A 15,690-nucleotide genomic window follows, 5' to 3' on the forward strand; every position below is an offset into this window, starting at 1 on the left:
GGAAATAAAATTCACTTTGAATTGACAGTTACTATACACTCACTGTGAAGTATTGCTTACTCTTATTAACATTGCAGAAAATCAAAGGCAACTAAATTTGTCCAATTTAAGAGGATCAAAACATGTTTTTATAAATTTTAGAGAAACTGGCTTTCCTAAATGAAAATGCAAATAAGTGTGCAACAGAAATGGCATTCCAATGAAATAAAAAGAAGTGCAAAGAATGAGATACAAAGATTTGCATGACTGAGAAGATTCACATACAAATAATTCCAAACTAACTTGTTCACAAACTGTTTTTTGGCCCTTGTAGGTCAAAGTATAGTCTTGATTCGGGAGAGCAGAGAGCATGTACTGCTTTTAGGGAGGTTTCCTCATGATATTCCAGAATTGAAAGATTTGAAAGAACAATTCAATAAACAATGCATGCTCTGGGTATTGCTTTAAAAGACAAAGAAAACGGTAATGTAAGGGGTATTTATATAATAAATTCACTTAATAAAATGAAAATGTTTTGTAACATTTTCTATAATAATTCTACGTGACTCCAGAAATAGTTAAGTGTAATACATAAAATGCATGGTTTATTTCTGAATCTAAGTATTGCTTTTAAAATCTTACTGATAATTTCAAGTGCTACCCCTTATGAGAATGTGAGTTCTTCAAACTGAAATTTATTAAAAAGCTGAGTTTCAGTGACTGAAGAGGGGTTGACATTACTGACAACAGAACACAAATTATATAAACATAGGGTAGATTTTAAGTGTTCTCACCACACCAAAAAAAAAAAAGCAACTATATGAGGTCATGGATATATTAATTACCTTCATTGTGGTGATCATCTCACAGTGCATTTGTATATCAAAATATCATTTGTCCCCCTTAAACATGTAAAATTTTGATTTTCAATTATACCTTGATAAAGCCAGAGGCGGGAGGAATCTTTTTTTTTAATTGAAGTATAGTTGATTTACAATATTACATTAATTTCAGGTGTACAGCATAGTGATTCAGTATTTTTACAGTTTATACTCCATTAAAAGTTATTACAGGACAGTGACTATAGTTCCCTGTGCTATACAATAGACCCTTGTTTATTTTCTACCTAATAGTTTGTGTCTCTTAATCCCATACCCCGTTCTGCTCCTGCCCGCTTTCCTCTCCCCACTGGTAACCACTGGTTTGTTCTCTACATCTGTGGATCTGTTTCTGTTTTGTTATATTCATTCATTTCCCTTATTTTTAGATTCCACATATAAGTGACATTCAGCATTTGTCTTTCTCTGTCTGACTTATTTCACTTAGTGGAATATTCTGTAGGTCCATCCACGTTGCTTCAGATGGCACTATTTTAATCTTTTTTGTGGCTTAGTAATATTCTGTTGCGTGTATATATATCACATCTTCTTTATCCATTCATCTGTTGATGGACACTTAGGTTGCTTCCATATCTTGTCTATTGTAAATAGTGCTGCTCTGAACATTGGGGTGATTAGTGTTTCATTTTTGTCTGGATGTGTGCCCAGGAGTGGAATTGGAATTGCTACTCGTTCTAGTTTTAGTTATTTAAGGAATCTCCGTACTGTTTCCCATAATGCCTGCACCAAACTGCATTCCCACCAACAGTGTAAGAAGGTTCCCTTTTCTCCGCACCCTCTCCAGCATTTATTATTTGTAGACTTTTTGATGATAGCCGTTCTGACAGGTGTGAAGTAATATCTCATTGTAGTTTTGATTTGCATTGTCCAATAATTATTGATGTTGAGCATCTTTTCATATGCCTGTTAGTCCTTTGTATGTTTTTGGAGATATGTCTATTTAGGCCTATTGCCCATTTTTTGATTTTTTTTTTATATTATTATTGAGTTGTATGAGCTGTTTATATATTTTGGGTATTAACCCCTTGTCTGTCCAATCATTTACAAATATTTTCTTCCACTTCATTGGTTGTCTTTTTGTTTTGTCAATGGTTTCCTTTAACTGTGCAAAAGCTTTTAAGTCCAATTAGGTCCCATTTGTTTATTTTTGCTTTTGTTTCTTTTGCCTGAGGAGACAGATCCAAAAAAATCTTGCTACAATTTATGTCAGAGAGTGATCTGCCTATGTTCTCTTCTACAAGTTTTATGGTTTCAGAACTTACGTTTAGGTCTTTAATCCATTTCGAGTTTATTTTTGTATATGCTATAAGGAAATGCTCTAATCTCACTGTTTTACAGGCAGCTGTCCAGTTTTCCCAGCATCACTTATTGAAGAGACTGTCTTTTCTACATTATATATTCTTGCCTCCTTTGTTGATAACTGACCATAGGTGCAAGGGTCGGAGGAGAGGGGAGTCTTGATTATAAAAACATAATAATATTAAAATGAAGGCAAGAAAAAGAAAATGTATAGGATAAATACATATTTATGAATTATGTATGTGTTTATTTTAGCCATCCAAACATCACTGGCACAAGAACAGAACGCCCAGGAATATGCAAGGATAATTAAATTCTGTCATCTCTTTGGTATTTTTACCAACTTTCAGTCATATAAAACCCATGACTTTGTATATGCTTTATTTTGTGTTGTAAAAGTATATTTTGTCTTCAGGAAGACAGAGCGTATTTTATAACCGTTTAATAGCATGATTTAAAACTGGTACTTATTTAAAGGCATATGGTATGTGGTACTTTTGCCCCTGACCCTGCAGGCGTTGGGAGGGGCTGCTCAGATCCTGCTTTCAGTTCCCCTAGAAAGAATAAGCCAGAGGTGGGAAAGGGACAAAGACGGATTTCCCTCTGGGTGAGGAGGAGAGTCACCAGCCCCCAGAGCCAGTCCCCACTTCCCCATCTGGTTTGATTTACTCTGATTTCCTCAGTCTGTGCTCCCCTCTCAGCCCGTTCCCCGAGTTCCCAGATGCTGCGTGTCTGGCTAGCCCAGAGCTTCCGGCAGAGTGGGGAAGGCAGAGGGTTTCCCTGGGAAAATATGCTGTGAGATGCTATCAGAGCTAAAAATATGTGGCCCCTAAGCTCCACTCTCATTAGTTAGACTAAAACCCAGGGAGTTCTGCCTTCTGGAGTTTCAGAGCAACAGGAAAAGGGGAAATCAAAGAGCCCCTGGTTGGGGCTTTTCTTAAACACTTCTGGCAAGGAGCCCAGCCCTGAGCTGGAGAACCCTCACTGGGCTCACTGGGGCTGCCCTGGGAAGGGGCTGACCACCTGGGTTCAGCCCATCCACGGCTGTCACATTCTCCCATTAATTTAGCCCTCCTGTCATTCACACCCCCATCTTGTGCTTAAAGACCCAGACTCGGGAAGCAGTGCAGGTTAAACAACCACACCGCTGGCCCTTTTCAGTTCATCCTGGGCTCCCAGGCTCCCCCTTGCTCCCCTTGAGATGCTCACACCTGCCCCTGCCTGCCAGGAATGCTCCTCCACCCTCGGCCCACCTCCCTGTCTTCAGAGACTCAGGCCTTCCATCACCCTTCGAGTCTCACTTAAAACACCCTTCCTCCTGGAAACCTAGGTCCCGGTTGCTCTTTTAAATACGCTCCATGGTTCTGTACTTGACCTTGCCATTTATCAAAATCATAATGCATAATTGTGTGACCATGTGCTGAGTATAGGGCTTGGATCTGTCTTGCTCACATCATGGTGCCTGTGCCTTTAACAGCAGGCAACACATCGAAAGTGTTCCCTCTGTGTCTGCTGAATGAATCAATCCCCCATCCTCTCTAAAAAGCTTGCCGTGTAATTGATGTCAACAAGTTAGGCTGCCTTCGAACAGCAGCTGTCATAGAAGAGGAGAGAATAAAGGACTCGTCTGGCGTCGACTGTAGGCATTACGGTTGTGCTTTATAGGGTGATAGGGAGGGTTGGGGGTGGGACAGAGGCAGGAGGGACAGGGATAAACTCCAGAAAGGAACAGAATAAGGCATGGGGGTGAGGTCTGGGGACACGTGTGGACGCTCCCTACTGGGAGAAGTCCTTGGTGGTGTTCCTTTTCTCTCTCTTGCAACCTTCCTTACCCAAGAATGGGGACAAAGGGAGAACTGGTTAAAAGCCGGGTTCTTGAAAACCTACCTCTGTAAGAACGAGCAAATTCTTAATCTCTGAATATTAGGTTCGTTATGGCTGAGAATGGTAATAGTGATAGTACCTACTTCTGCTGTTGCTGCAATAATGAAATGATAGTCTGCACACATCACCTTAACAGTGTGTGCAAAGATGTGGGGGATCAAGCACCCTCCTACCCTCTTGGTGCAAATGAGAGAGGATGTAGCCCTGTGTTATTGCTGCTTTAACAAATTACCACCTACTGCTCCTTTCAAAAATGACCACCAATTTAGTGACTGACAGCAACACAAATTTATTATCTTACGATTGTGCACATCAGGAGACTGAAGTCTTCTGACTTAATCACTAGGCTAAAATCAAGGTGTCAGAATTTCCTTGGGTTGTTGTAAGGCCTGGAAATGTTTTCTGTTCTTATGAGGAGGGCAGTTACGTGAGTGTATCCATATGTAGAAGTTCGTTGATCTTCACACATCATTTTAACATTTGTGCACTATTCTTTATGAAGTGTTGCCTCAGTAAAAATGTACATTTAAAAATTTAGGATTTTTTTCCTATGATCAAAAGCCAAGAATTATTAACCTGAGTTCCTCTGAAATTCAGTGCAGAGTGGTGTTTATAAGTGTGTGCCTCTATCTGAGCCAAGTGTTCACAATTTTTGTCAGATTCTTAAAGGGTTGCGGGCCCCTAAGAAGTTAAAAATTACCAGTGGCGCCCTTCCCTAAAAGGAGAACCACTCACTCATGGTCCTCCTGGGGTTTGACTCAAGGTCAGACCTCTCTGTACAGACCAGGCATTCTGGAAATTCGGGATGGAGATGGGGAGGCACAAACATTTATTGGACTGGTCGCAAAACAAACAACATTTTTCTTTGCTCAGCAAAACTCAGATAATTATCTCTGGTCGATTTTTAGCTCAATTTTTAAAAAGTGTGGCTTTCTATTGGCCCAACGACTTGGCCCGCAGCCATTCCGGAGGCGAGCAGCTCTGTCCCCGCCCGCTTCCCCTCCGTCCTCATCCTCACCAGGGTGGAGGTCCTCTGCAGTGGAGGGGCAGCTTAGCCCCCTGCCCCACCTGACAAGCCGTAAAGAATCCTTAACCCACGCTCTGGATTCCTTGGAGGCCTCCTCATCCAGGCCCGACTTGCAAACCAGAATTTCCAGTGTGACTGTGTTCACAGTAAGTTAATGAGCAGCTGATGAGAACAGGGTGTTGGATATAGTGGATCTACCCAAGGGGGCGGTGCAAGGTGTCTGGTCCTCTGTCTCTCTTCCTGGTAAGAGGTGAATGGTGAGGGGGTCGGGGGGATGCAGCTCAGAGAGTGGAGGCCAGCAATGAGGGTAAAACCCCATAGAGCGGGAATCCGGAAACTAAAACCCCAGTCCCAAAATATACTTGTCTCTTGCTTATCGGATGAATGCCAAACTCTGTGCTGTATAAAGGCTTTACAGAAAAGAATGGGCTCTGGTCCAGAAGCCTGGATGTGAATCCCAGCTCAGTCACTTTTAGCTGTGAGGCCTCAAGGCCAGTTGCTTACCCTCTCTGTGTGTGCTTGGACCCTCCTTTGTAATATGGGCATAACAGGGGTACCTCCTCTAAACTCCCTGCATCACTTCTAAGCTGGCTCCTGTCCTCTGATCTTTTTAATTGAGATACAATCCAATTACCATAAAGTTTATCCTTTTCAAGTGTACAATTCAGTGGTTTGTCATATATTTGCAAAGTTATGCAATAATTGCCTCTAATTCCAGGACATTGACAGCACCCCAGAAAGAAACCATATACCCATTAGTAATTACTCCCTACTCTGCCTCCCCCACCAGCTATTAATCTACTTTTTGTCTCTATGGATTTACCTAATCTGGACCTTTCATATAAATGGAATCATATAATATGGGGCCTTTAACACCTGACCCCTTTTGCTGAGCATATGTTTTCAAGGTTCATGCATGTTGCATGAGGAAGTATCAGGCTCTCATTCATCTTCATGGCCAAATAATATTCCATTGAATGGATGTACCACACTTTGTTTATCAGTTGATGAACATTTAGGGCATTTCCGCTTGGGGGCTATAGTGAATAATGCTGCTGTGAACATTTGCATACAAGTTTTTGTGTTGCCCTATATTTTCACTTCTCTTGCATGTATACTAGGCATCGACAATTTTATCTTGTACTACTCTCCCTCTCCAAGTCAAAAGGGCCTTCCTTCTGTCTCTCAAACAAACCAGGATTGCTTGTACCTAAGGCCTTTGCACTAGCTATTTCTTCAGTCTGGAAGGCTCTTCCCCCAGATTTTCCCATGGTTCACTCTTTGTCAGTCAGATCTCAGTTTAAACAATACGACCTCAGCAAGCCCTTCCTGGAGTATTTTATCAGTCATTCTCCGCCTCTTACCTTGTTTCATTTTTTTATCTATTATTACACTCTGATTTAATAATTTTAATTTATTTGCGTATTTGTAGCATATCTAACCGTTCTTGAATGTAAGGTCCAAGAGAGTAGGATCTTGTCTACTGTGACACTCACGATCCCCAGTTGCTAGAACAGTGCCTGACATGCAGTAAGCACCTATTAAACATTAGTTATTATTACGTGGCACCTCAGAGCAAACTTAAGAAGTAGGTACTATGTTATCCTCATGTTACAAATGAAGAAACTGAGACTCAGGGAAGTTAAGTGATTTGGCCAAAATCCCACTAGTAGGAAGTCCAGAGCCTGGGTTTGATGCCAGGACTCTCTGGCTCAAAAGCTGGTGCCTCTTGTATGTTGCTTACCACTTAATCTAGCTCCTGGACCTCACAAACTGACCATTCCAGCAAGGATTTATCTGAGCTTAGACAAGAGACACGTCAAGGAGGCAGACATATGGAGACTGTCTGGTCTGGCAGCACCAAGAGACCTGGCCCCAGGGGCAGGTAGATGGGAACGCCCCACCCCTGGGAGCTTTGGCTGGGGAAAGAGCTCCTCAGAGCCAGCAGCCAACCCCTGGCCTCCCTCAAGCAGACCTTCTAAAGTAGCAGACCTCCCCTGCAGTGCCACGGTCACTTCGTTTTACACAAACTCCAGCAGGGACGGTGCTAATTAACTCACTCCTTCATGCCAGGTGCTGTTCCAAACACTTTTCATATATTAATTCACTGAATCCCTGATTAGCCTGTTGAGGTATATGTCACACTGTCCCCATATAATTGAGGCCCGGGGAGGGGGTGAAGTAACCTGCCTGAGGGCGCATGGCTAGAGAATGGTAGAGACAGCTTGTCCAACCGCTTTGAACCACTACTCTGCCCTGCATCTCAGCAGTGAGTTTGAGAATAAGGCTTCATTTACAAAAGAATCCACCACCGGGTGGCTGTGTGACCTTAAGACAACCCCTGCAAGCTCTCTGGCCCTTAGTTGCATTATCTGCATAAATAGACAAGTGTGTTCTTTAGAACCAGATGTTAATAGTGTTATGTGTGTATGTGTGGTGGCGGGGGTGGGGGTGCGGAGATTCCATGATCAGTAGGGCTTGGAACACTGGGTTAAACTAAATTAAGCAGACTTCTTTACAGCAGGACTTCTCAGTGCCTTTAATATGCTAATGTGCAATTCATGGCTCTAAGAGGAGGGTTGAGGATGTAGCCATTCCCAAGCTTTTTTGAACACAGAACTAAGTGGAGTGGTGGTTCATAGAACACAATTTGGGAAACACTCATTAAAGAAGCTTGTTTACAGCAAAAAGTTACTTTTTCCTGAGATCAGACAGAACCCCCTTCCCTTTCCTTATTTTCACTTGCTGGGAAGAGAGGGACTTAACTTGTAGACATTCATCGATTCCTTTAGGTCTGTAGGGAACTTTGGGGCATTTAGCATGGAGACAGGAATAGGGACTTATTCACTAAGCCAGAGCTGTGATTATGGACCTAGATTGTCTTTCATGAGTCTCAAAACAGGCAGGTTTAATTTGAGGCAGGTGTAATTTAAGAAGTTGATAAAATGTTTCAGGTGAAAATTCTATCTTTGGAGTCAGTCAGAAATGGGTTTGCATCTTAGCTGTGCCATTTGACAGCAGGAGCTGTGTGAACTTGTGCAAGCTACCTAACATCTCTGTGCCTCAGTTTCCACATCTGTACAATGGATAATATAACACCTACTTCATAAGGGTCTTGTGGGGGTTTGTTGATAATAACGCATAAGACGCACTTGCAGATACCAAGTATTCAATAAGAGGTAACTACTATTATCAACATCGTCATCTTATCTCATTTTTACAGATAAGACAGCTGGGGCTCAGAGAGGTCATAGTTTGCCTAAGGCCACACAGCTATCCTGTGTGGCTGAGGTGAGACCCATACACCACCCCAAACCTGCTCTTCCTCCCCAAGATCCCCAAAGGAGGCTGAGCTAGTTCCTGGCTTGAAAATAAAATACCTCTCCCATCCCACGCCTCCCATTGCATGCCACTTGGGAGTGTGTGGGAATTTCTGCTTCAGACTCAGACTGTACCCTTCCACAGGAGTGTTCAGACCCACCTGGCAACAATGTGCCTGTGTTCCAGGGCTCTGGAGAACTGAGGAAGTCCTGAGCCCAAGAGCCTCCTTGTGCAGAGAAGTTCCTGGCCATTCTGATCCCTACAGCAGCTCCCTGGGGACATCCCATAGGATGAATAGCCGATGCAAACGTTGTGTGCCCAGCAGACCACACGGGCCCCCACTATCAACCTGGGACTTTCTGAGTCCTAGTGTGGATGGGGGATTTCTCAGCAGCTGCTGCAGGGTTAGGGACAGCAGGGAGACAGCATGGAGGCCAAGGGGACAAGGTTCCAGGCCCTTGCCTTGGATCCATGAAAGAAGGACGTCTTTAAAGAGGTTTGTATGGTGTCCTTCCAAGTAACTTTCCGTTTAGTAAAAAGGTTTTCTTTGTTTGTTTTTTTTTTTTCGTGTAGTATAGTCAGTTTACAATGTTGTGTCAATTTCTGGTGTACAGCATAATGTTTCAGTCACACATATACATACAGATATATATTCATTTTCATATTCTTTTTCATATAAGATATTGAATATAGTTCCCTGTGCTATACAGAAGAAACTTTTTGTTTATCTATTTTATGTATAGTAGTTAGTATCTGCAAATCTCAAACTCTCAATTTATCCCTTTCCACCTGCTTTCCCCTTCGTAACTATAAGTTTGTTTTCTGTCTGTGAGTCTGTTTCTGTTTTGTAAATAAGTTCATTTGTGTCTTTTTTAATTTAATTTAATTTTTTTTAGATTCCACATATGAGTGATATCATATGGTATTTTTCTTTCTGGCTTATTTCACTTAGAATGACAATCTCCAGATCCATCCATGTTGCTGCAAATGGCATTATTTTATTTTTTATGGCTGAGTAGTATTCCATTGTATAAATGTATATACCACAACTTCTTTATCCAGTCATCTGTTGATGGACATTTAGGCTGCTTCCATGTCTTGGCTATTGCATATAGTGCTGCTATGAACATTGGGGTGCATGTATCTTTTCGAATTAGAGTTCTCTCTGGATATATGCCCAGGAGTGGGATTGCTGGATCATATGGTAAATCTATTTTTAGTTTTTTGAGGAATCTCCATACTGTTTTCCATAATGGCTGCACCAAACTATATTCCCACCAACAGTGTAGGAGGGTTCCCTTTTCTCCACAGCCTCTCCAGCATTTATCATTTGTGGACTTTTGAATGATGGCTATTCTGACTAGTGTGAGGTGATACCTCATTGTAGCTTTGATTTGCATTTCTCTGATAATTAGTGATACTGAGCATTTTTTCATGTGCCTATTGGCCATCTGTATGTCTGAATTGGAGAATTGCTTGCTTAGGTCTTCTGCCAATTTTTGGATTGGGTTGTTTGTTTTTTTGTTATTAAGTTGTATGAGCTGTTTGTATTTTCTGGAAATTAAGCCCTTGTCAGTGCAAAAGGTTTTGATGCCTACACCCATCCCACCAAGAAAACAAAACAAAACACAAAAAAGGAAAACAAAAAAAGTTTTAAGAACCACTGATCTAGTGCTTTCTTTTCGTCGCACATATAGGGGAAACTGAGACGCAGATGGGAAGGACCTGCCTCAGGTCCCAGCGTGTTAGTGGCAGAATGGGGACGAGAATTCACATGGCCTGACTTTGTTAATATCAGCCTCTCAGACATCAGAGTCTAACTTGGGTTTATTTTTTTAAATCCAAAAGGGAAAACAGATCCTAAGTTTGTCCTTCATTTTTAAATTGACGCCTCCCACTTTTGGACCAGTCTTCCCTCTGGCCACGACGCTCCCCATGCCCCTACCCTCCTTGTGCCCACGTACCGGATGCTGCAGATCCAAACAGGCACAGGCCACGAGCATCACCGCAGTCCCCCGGCCCCCCGCCCTCAGGCTGCTGACCTGCCCAGTGACTTAGACAGCGAGAGGCGGGGAACGAGGATGAAACTACAGCCCATGCTTCGAGGACCTGCTCGAATCCCAGCTTAGCCGCTCCTTGTCTGCGTGACCTTGAGCAAGTCACCCGACCCCTCAGAGTCTCACTGTCATCAGCTGTAAAGCTGGGATAACTTCATGCACCTGGTGAGATTGCTGTAAGGATTGGAGGTAACTACAGGCAAAGAGTCTGCCGCACGGAAGTCATGCAGCGGGAATAGTTCATATCAGTATTATTATTATAACTCCAGCTGGTTTTCCATCAGATCTGAAGTTCGTTTCCATACAGAAAGTGCATTACGCTCTCTGCACACCCGCAGCAAGGCCAGGCAATGCTGCCCTGCCACGTACATTCCTCGGACTGAGCCCTGCCCTTGGTTGTAACGTGAAACTCCTCCTACCTGTAGGCAGGTGTTCTGATGAGGGATGCTGTAAACATGGTGTGATCAGCCTGAGAAAGGTGGTTGAGAAAAGACTCTAAAATCAGGCTGCTGGGTTTCACCATGGCCCCACTATTTACCTGCAGACTAGTTACTTAACCTTCCTGAGCCTCAGTTTCCTCATCTCTAATATAGGAATCATAGCAGGACCAAACTCATAGGCTTACTGTGAGGAGTAAATGGGATAATGTGTGTGAATTCTTGGTGCACTGGCTCAGCCTTAAAACATGGCAAAAAAGTAAGACCTCCTATTATTTGTACTAAGATCAGTCCTTTCTACCCAGAAAGAGCATAGTGGAACATAAAAGTACTGGATCGGGATTCAGGTGACTTTGAGTGAAGTACTGATTCTGCCACAAATTAGCAGAGTGATGTTGAGCATGACTTTGCCCCTCTCTGTGCCTCAGTTTCCCCATCTGCCAACTCAAGGGATGGATTAATTGAGTCCTTCCAGTTCTGACATTGAAGGAGAGCTGGTGAGAAGGTTATATGGCCACCCAGTGTAGTATCTGGATGGACCCAGTCTTCCCAGTTACCCCATTCAGAGGAGGACCAGGAAGCGGTCTGGGAGGAAGGCTTTGGCCTCTTCAAACCAGTGCCTGGCTTAAGAGAGGTGTTCTGGGGATACAGAAGCCCAGCTTGAAGTTGTCCCTATCACAGTGTGTGACCTTGGGAAAGGACTTCACCTCTCAGTTTCTTTATTTGTAAAATGGGACTTAAAATGGTACCCAGAGTAAGGGATTATAATGACCATCTGAGCCAATTCTGCGACTTCGCTTAGCACACAGAGGAAGGACTTGGTGTTAATCGTTATGCTGCCAGTTGCATGTGGACCCCATCTCTGGGCACGGTCTCTTCTTAAAGCCAGTCTGAGTGCACCTGTGTCCATTCACAGCATTATTTCTGATGACAATAAAGCTCTTTATGAGGACAGCAGCCATGGTGGGGACCCACCTGGAGAGGAAGAGTGGGCCAGTCTCTGCATGTTGACCATTGAGATTCCCATGATTCCAGGTCAGCCTGAAGGAGGTGACAGCCCTCTGTCCTTCCCCACCCTGCCCACAAGACCAGCTCGGCAGGACTAGAAACTCCACCTTTCCCAGCCCCTTTACCCGGTGTAGGATGCTGGCGGGAGAAGTGGCCACCCAAGTCCCATGGCCTGTCACTACGCCTGGGACCATAAGCAGTCTTTGTAGTATTGAAAAGAGTGTCCACTTTTGATTCTTGGCATCTCACATCACAGGCTGAGTGTCTTCACTGGACTTCAGTTTTTTCATCTGAAAAATGGAGATAGTAATAAAACCTGCTTCCCAGGGCCGTTGCAAAGATTCAAAAAGGGAGCATGCGTATAACAAACAGCAAGCCCTCTATGAATAGCTTTCACGTCACTCATGTGACTCTCCATTTCTCCTCCAGTGCTTTTTGGCCATGCCATGCTGGGAACACCCAGCGCATTGAGTTTTGTATTTCCTTTCAGCCTGGAGCTGTGTCGGAGTAGTAGCGTTGGTCTGGGGTGGCAGTCTGGAAACCTGACTCGAGTTAGGACTCCGCCTCTCTGTTGCTCTGTGACCTGCCGCTGGTCATCCTCCCTCTCTGTCTATCAGTCTCTTCCTCTACAGCAGCACTGTCTAATAGAAATAGGATGTGATCCACATATGTAATTTTAAATTGTGTAGTAGCCAAACTTTATAAAAAGTAAAAAGAAATAGAGAAAATTAATTTTAATAATATATTTTACTTAACCCAATGTATCCAAGAAAGGATCATTTCAACATGTAATCAATACTAAAATGTTGCTAATGAGATATTTTACACTTTTTTTCTAAGTCTTTGAGACCTGGGAGGTTCTCAGCCTAGGGTGATTTTGGCAATTGTCTGGGATGTTTTGGGTTGTCACAACCTAGAGGGGTGGGGGATGGCGGGCAGAGACCAGAGATGTTGCTACACATCCTACGGTGCACAGCACAGCCCCTCACAGCCCAGATCTGGCCCAACATGTTAACAGTGCCTGTTTTACACGTATAGCACAGTTCAGATTAGCCACTTTCCAAATTCTCATGGAGCTGGTGGCTACCATATTGGACAGTGCAGCTCTGTAACATAAAACATTTGCACATGCACTTAAAAAGCCACGTTTTTAGGAATTTGGGTTCTGGTAAATTTATTTTCCTGCCCATCTCTAAATAAGTGGCTACATGAGATGTGGCTGGTTCACCCGTCCCTGGCTGGCTAAGGACAGAGCCCATCTGTCCCTGGCTGGTCAGACTCTTCCAAAGCCACCCGCCCTCCCCTGGGAGACAGCCTGGGACAGACAGTGAAGGCTGTTCTTTTCTGGGGAGACAATGCTGCAGGCCCTGCTACCTACCTGACAGGGCTATTGTGGCTCCGGGAGAAAAGGGCTTTGTCAGGACAGCAGCCCAGGAGTCAGCAGTTCAATGGGGCCCTTTATGTCTGCACTCCCGGCATGCTCCAGGCCAGCCCTGGGGAGGCTCCACCCCCTCCTAGGACAAATGGGGACCCTGAGGCCCAGAGAGGGCGTGGAAAGCCCTCCACTGGATCCCAGCGCCCTCCGCCTCAGCCCACTGCCCTAAAATATGAAATCCACCTAACTCTTTCTCAAAGCTCAGGGTGAACTCAGTACTGCATTTAACCTGGGCACGGGGACCCTTGCCCCATACCCTGAAATTTAGCAGTTCCACAAATGACAAACACTTACACAGTGACTGAACTAAAGAACACGTGTGCGTCTGTCTCCTAAGATCTGGGCTGACCTCTGGCACAAGGCAACTATAACCTTGTTTGCACCCTCTCTTGTGACTTAAAAAGCCCAGGCCAGAGGGAAACACTCCAGCTCTCTTGTCCTATGTCCTTGGAACAAAAAAGCGAAGGAGTTTGAATGCAGTGAGAGTTTGAGGGTTGTACCTGGCCAGCCCCAGAGATGGATACTGTTTTGCAGCACAATTAGGATCTGAGCAGCAGAGATGCTCCGCTAGAGAAAAGACAGACTCCCTTGTCAGGTCCTCCCTGTCAGGGGAATGGACATACACATTTTTCTATAATGAGGTGTCAGTCCCCAGGAAGGCCAGTCTCTGGTTTCTGGCTCTTCCGTGTTCCGATTCATGCTGGTCTTGGAAGTACTCACCTCCATGTGAACTCTGGCGCCACATCCCTCCAAAGTTAGGGGCAGGCCTAGATGTTAGGGGTAAAGTCCCGTGAACTTGAATCTGTAATGCGAGCTAGACCTGTAACTTGCCTTTTCTTTTTTGTTTACACTTTTGGGGGGGGGGCATGTAATTAGGTTTATTTTTTTAAATGGAGGTACTGGGGATTGAACCCAGGACCTCACATATGCTAAGTGTGGACTCTACTACTGAGCTCTACCCTCCCCTTGCCTTTCCTTTCTAACCTCTGCCCTATCCACACTCTTTAGACCCCATGGTGGTACACACACACACACACAGAAAGGGGCAGGAAGGGCTGTCTTATTTGACTGATCCTTCTGGAGAGTAAGTGACTTATTTAATGTTATCCAGCAAATTAAGGGAAGCCACATGCTGGGAGAACCCATCCTTTGAGGCCCAGCTAGAAGGCCACCAGTAAAGGGTGGAGGGTGGTGGCTGGGGAGACAGACTGGGGGCTGAGTAGCTTCTGGCACCCTCTCTTATTAGCTATGGAACCTTGGGGGCCAGTTTCTCAGAGTATTTAAAATGTGGCTTTTTTGGGGGGACGTTATTGCTTAAATGGTAGAGTGCATGCTTAGCATGCATGAAGTTCGGAGTTCAATCCTCAGTACCTCCATTAAAAAAAAGAAAACTAGTAATAAATAATTAAATAGACCTAAGGACCCCCTCCCCCCCAAAAAATTTTAAATGTGGCTTTTTCTATTCCTGTACGAAATATTATTAGGGGAAGCTGGTGACAGGTATAAGGGAACTCTCTGTACTATTTTTGTAACTCTCCTATAAATCCAAAATTATTTTATAATCAAAAAAATTTTTAATGTAATTTTTCCTTACCTGTACCATGGAGATTAGTACCTGCCTCACAGAAGGCTTCAATGAGATAATGCCTGTAAAGGGCTTAGTATAGTGTCTGTTCTGGAGTAAAGACTCAATAAATAAGTACTTTGAAAGCTGCTTCCTCCAGGAAGCCAGGGACCTGTCAGAACCCACCACTGCTTTCTTGGCAGCCCCACATCCTCACTACTCGGGGGCAGGCGTTTACTTCAGCCTAAAATGATGCCGAGCTCAGTGTGGCTGCTGGGAGCATGCATTTCATCTTGGCTCTTCCAGTTCCTGGCTGGGGCTCTGGGGCAAGTTACTAGATCACTCTGTGGCTCAGTTTCCTTTCTGTAAATAATAAAACAACAAGCATGGTTGTCATGAGGATTAAATGAACTGGGATTTTTCAGCACTAACAGCTGTGCCTGGCTGATAGCAAGCACTGCACAAGAGTTTTTATGCTCCAGGTCAGTGTTTCTCTAACTTTTTCCCTAGTAGCACCCACAGTAACAAACATGCTTTCCATCACCACCATTTTTCTTTTTCATAGTGATTTGGAAAACACCAGTCTCCAGATAGGTGACCCCATTTTGTTTCCTATATTAGTATATGAGGTTCCTGGGGGACAGGGAATATGTCTGATTCATTTTGGTCTCCAATTACTTCGTTTGCTTCTTTCATTCAATTTACTAAGCTTCCATCACCCATTCATTCCACATATATGTATCGACCTTTTATTGAACACCTACTATGTGCCTATTGCGT

This window comes from Camelus dromedarius, chromosome 3 (genome assembly GCF_036321535.1).
Source record: "Camelus dromedarius isolate mCamDro1 chromosome 3, mCamDro1.pat, whole genome shotgun sequence".
In the NCBI taxonomy this organism is placed as follows: domain Eukaryota; kingdom Metazoa; phylum Chordata; class Mammalia; order Artiodactyla; family Camelidae; genus Camelus; species Camelus dromedarius.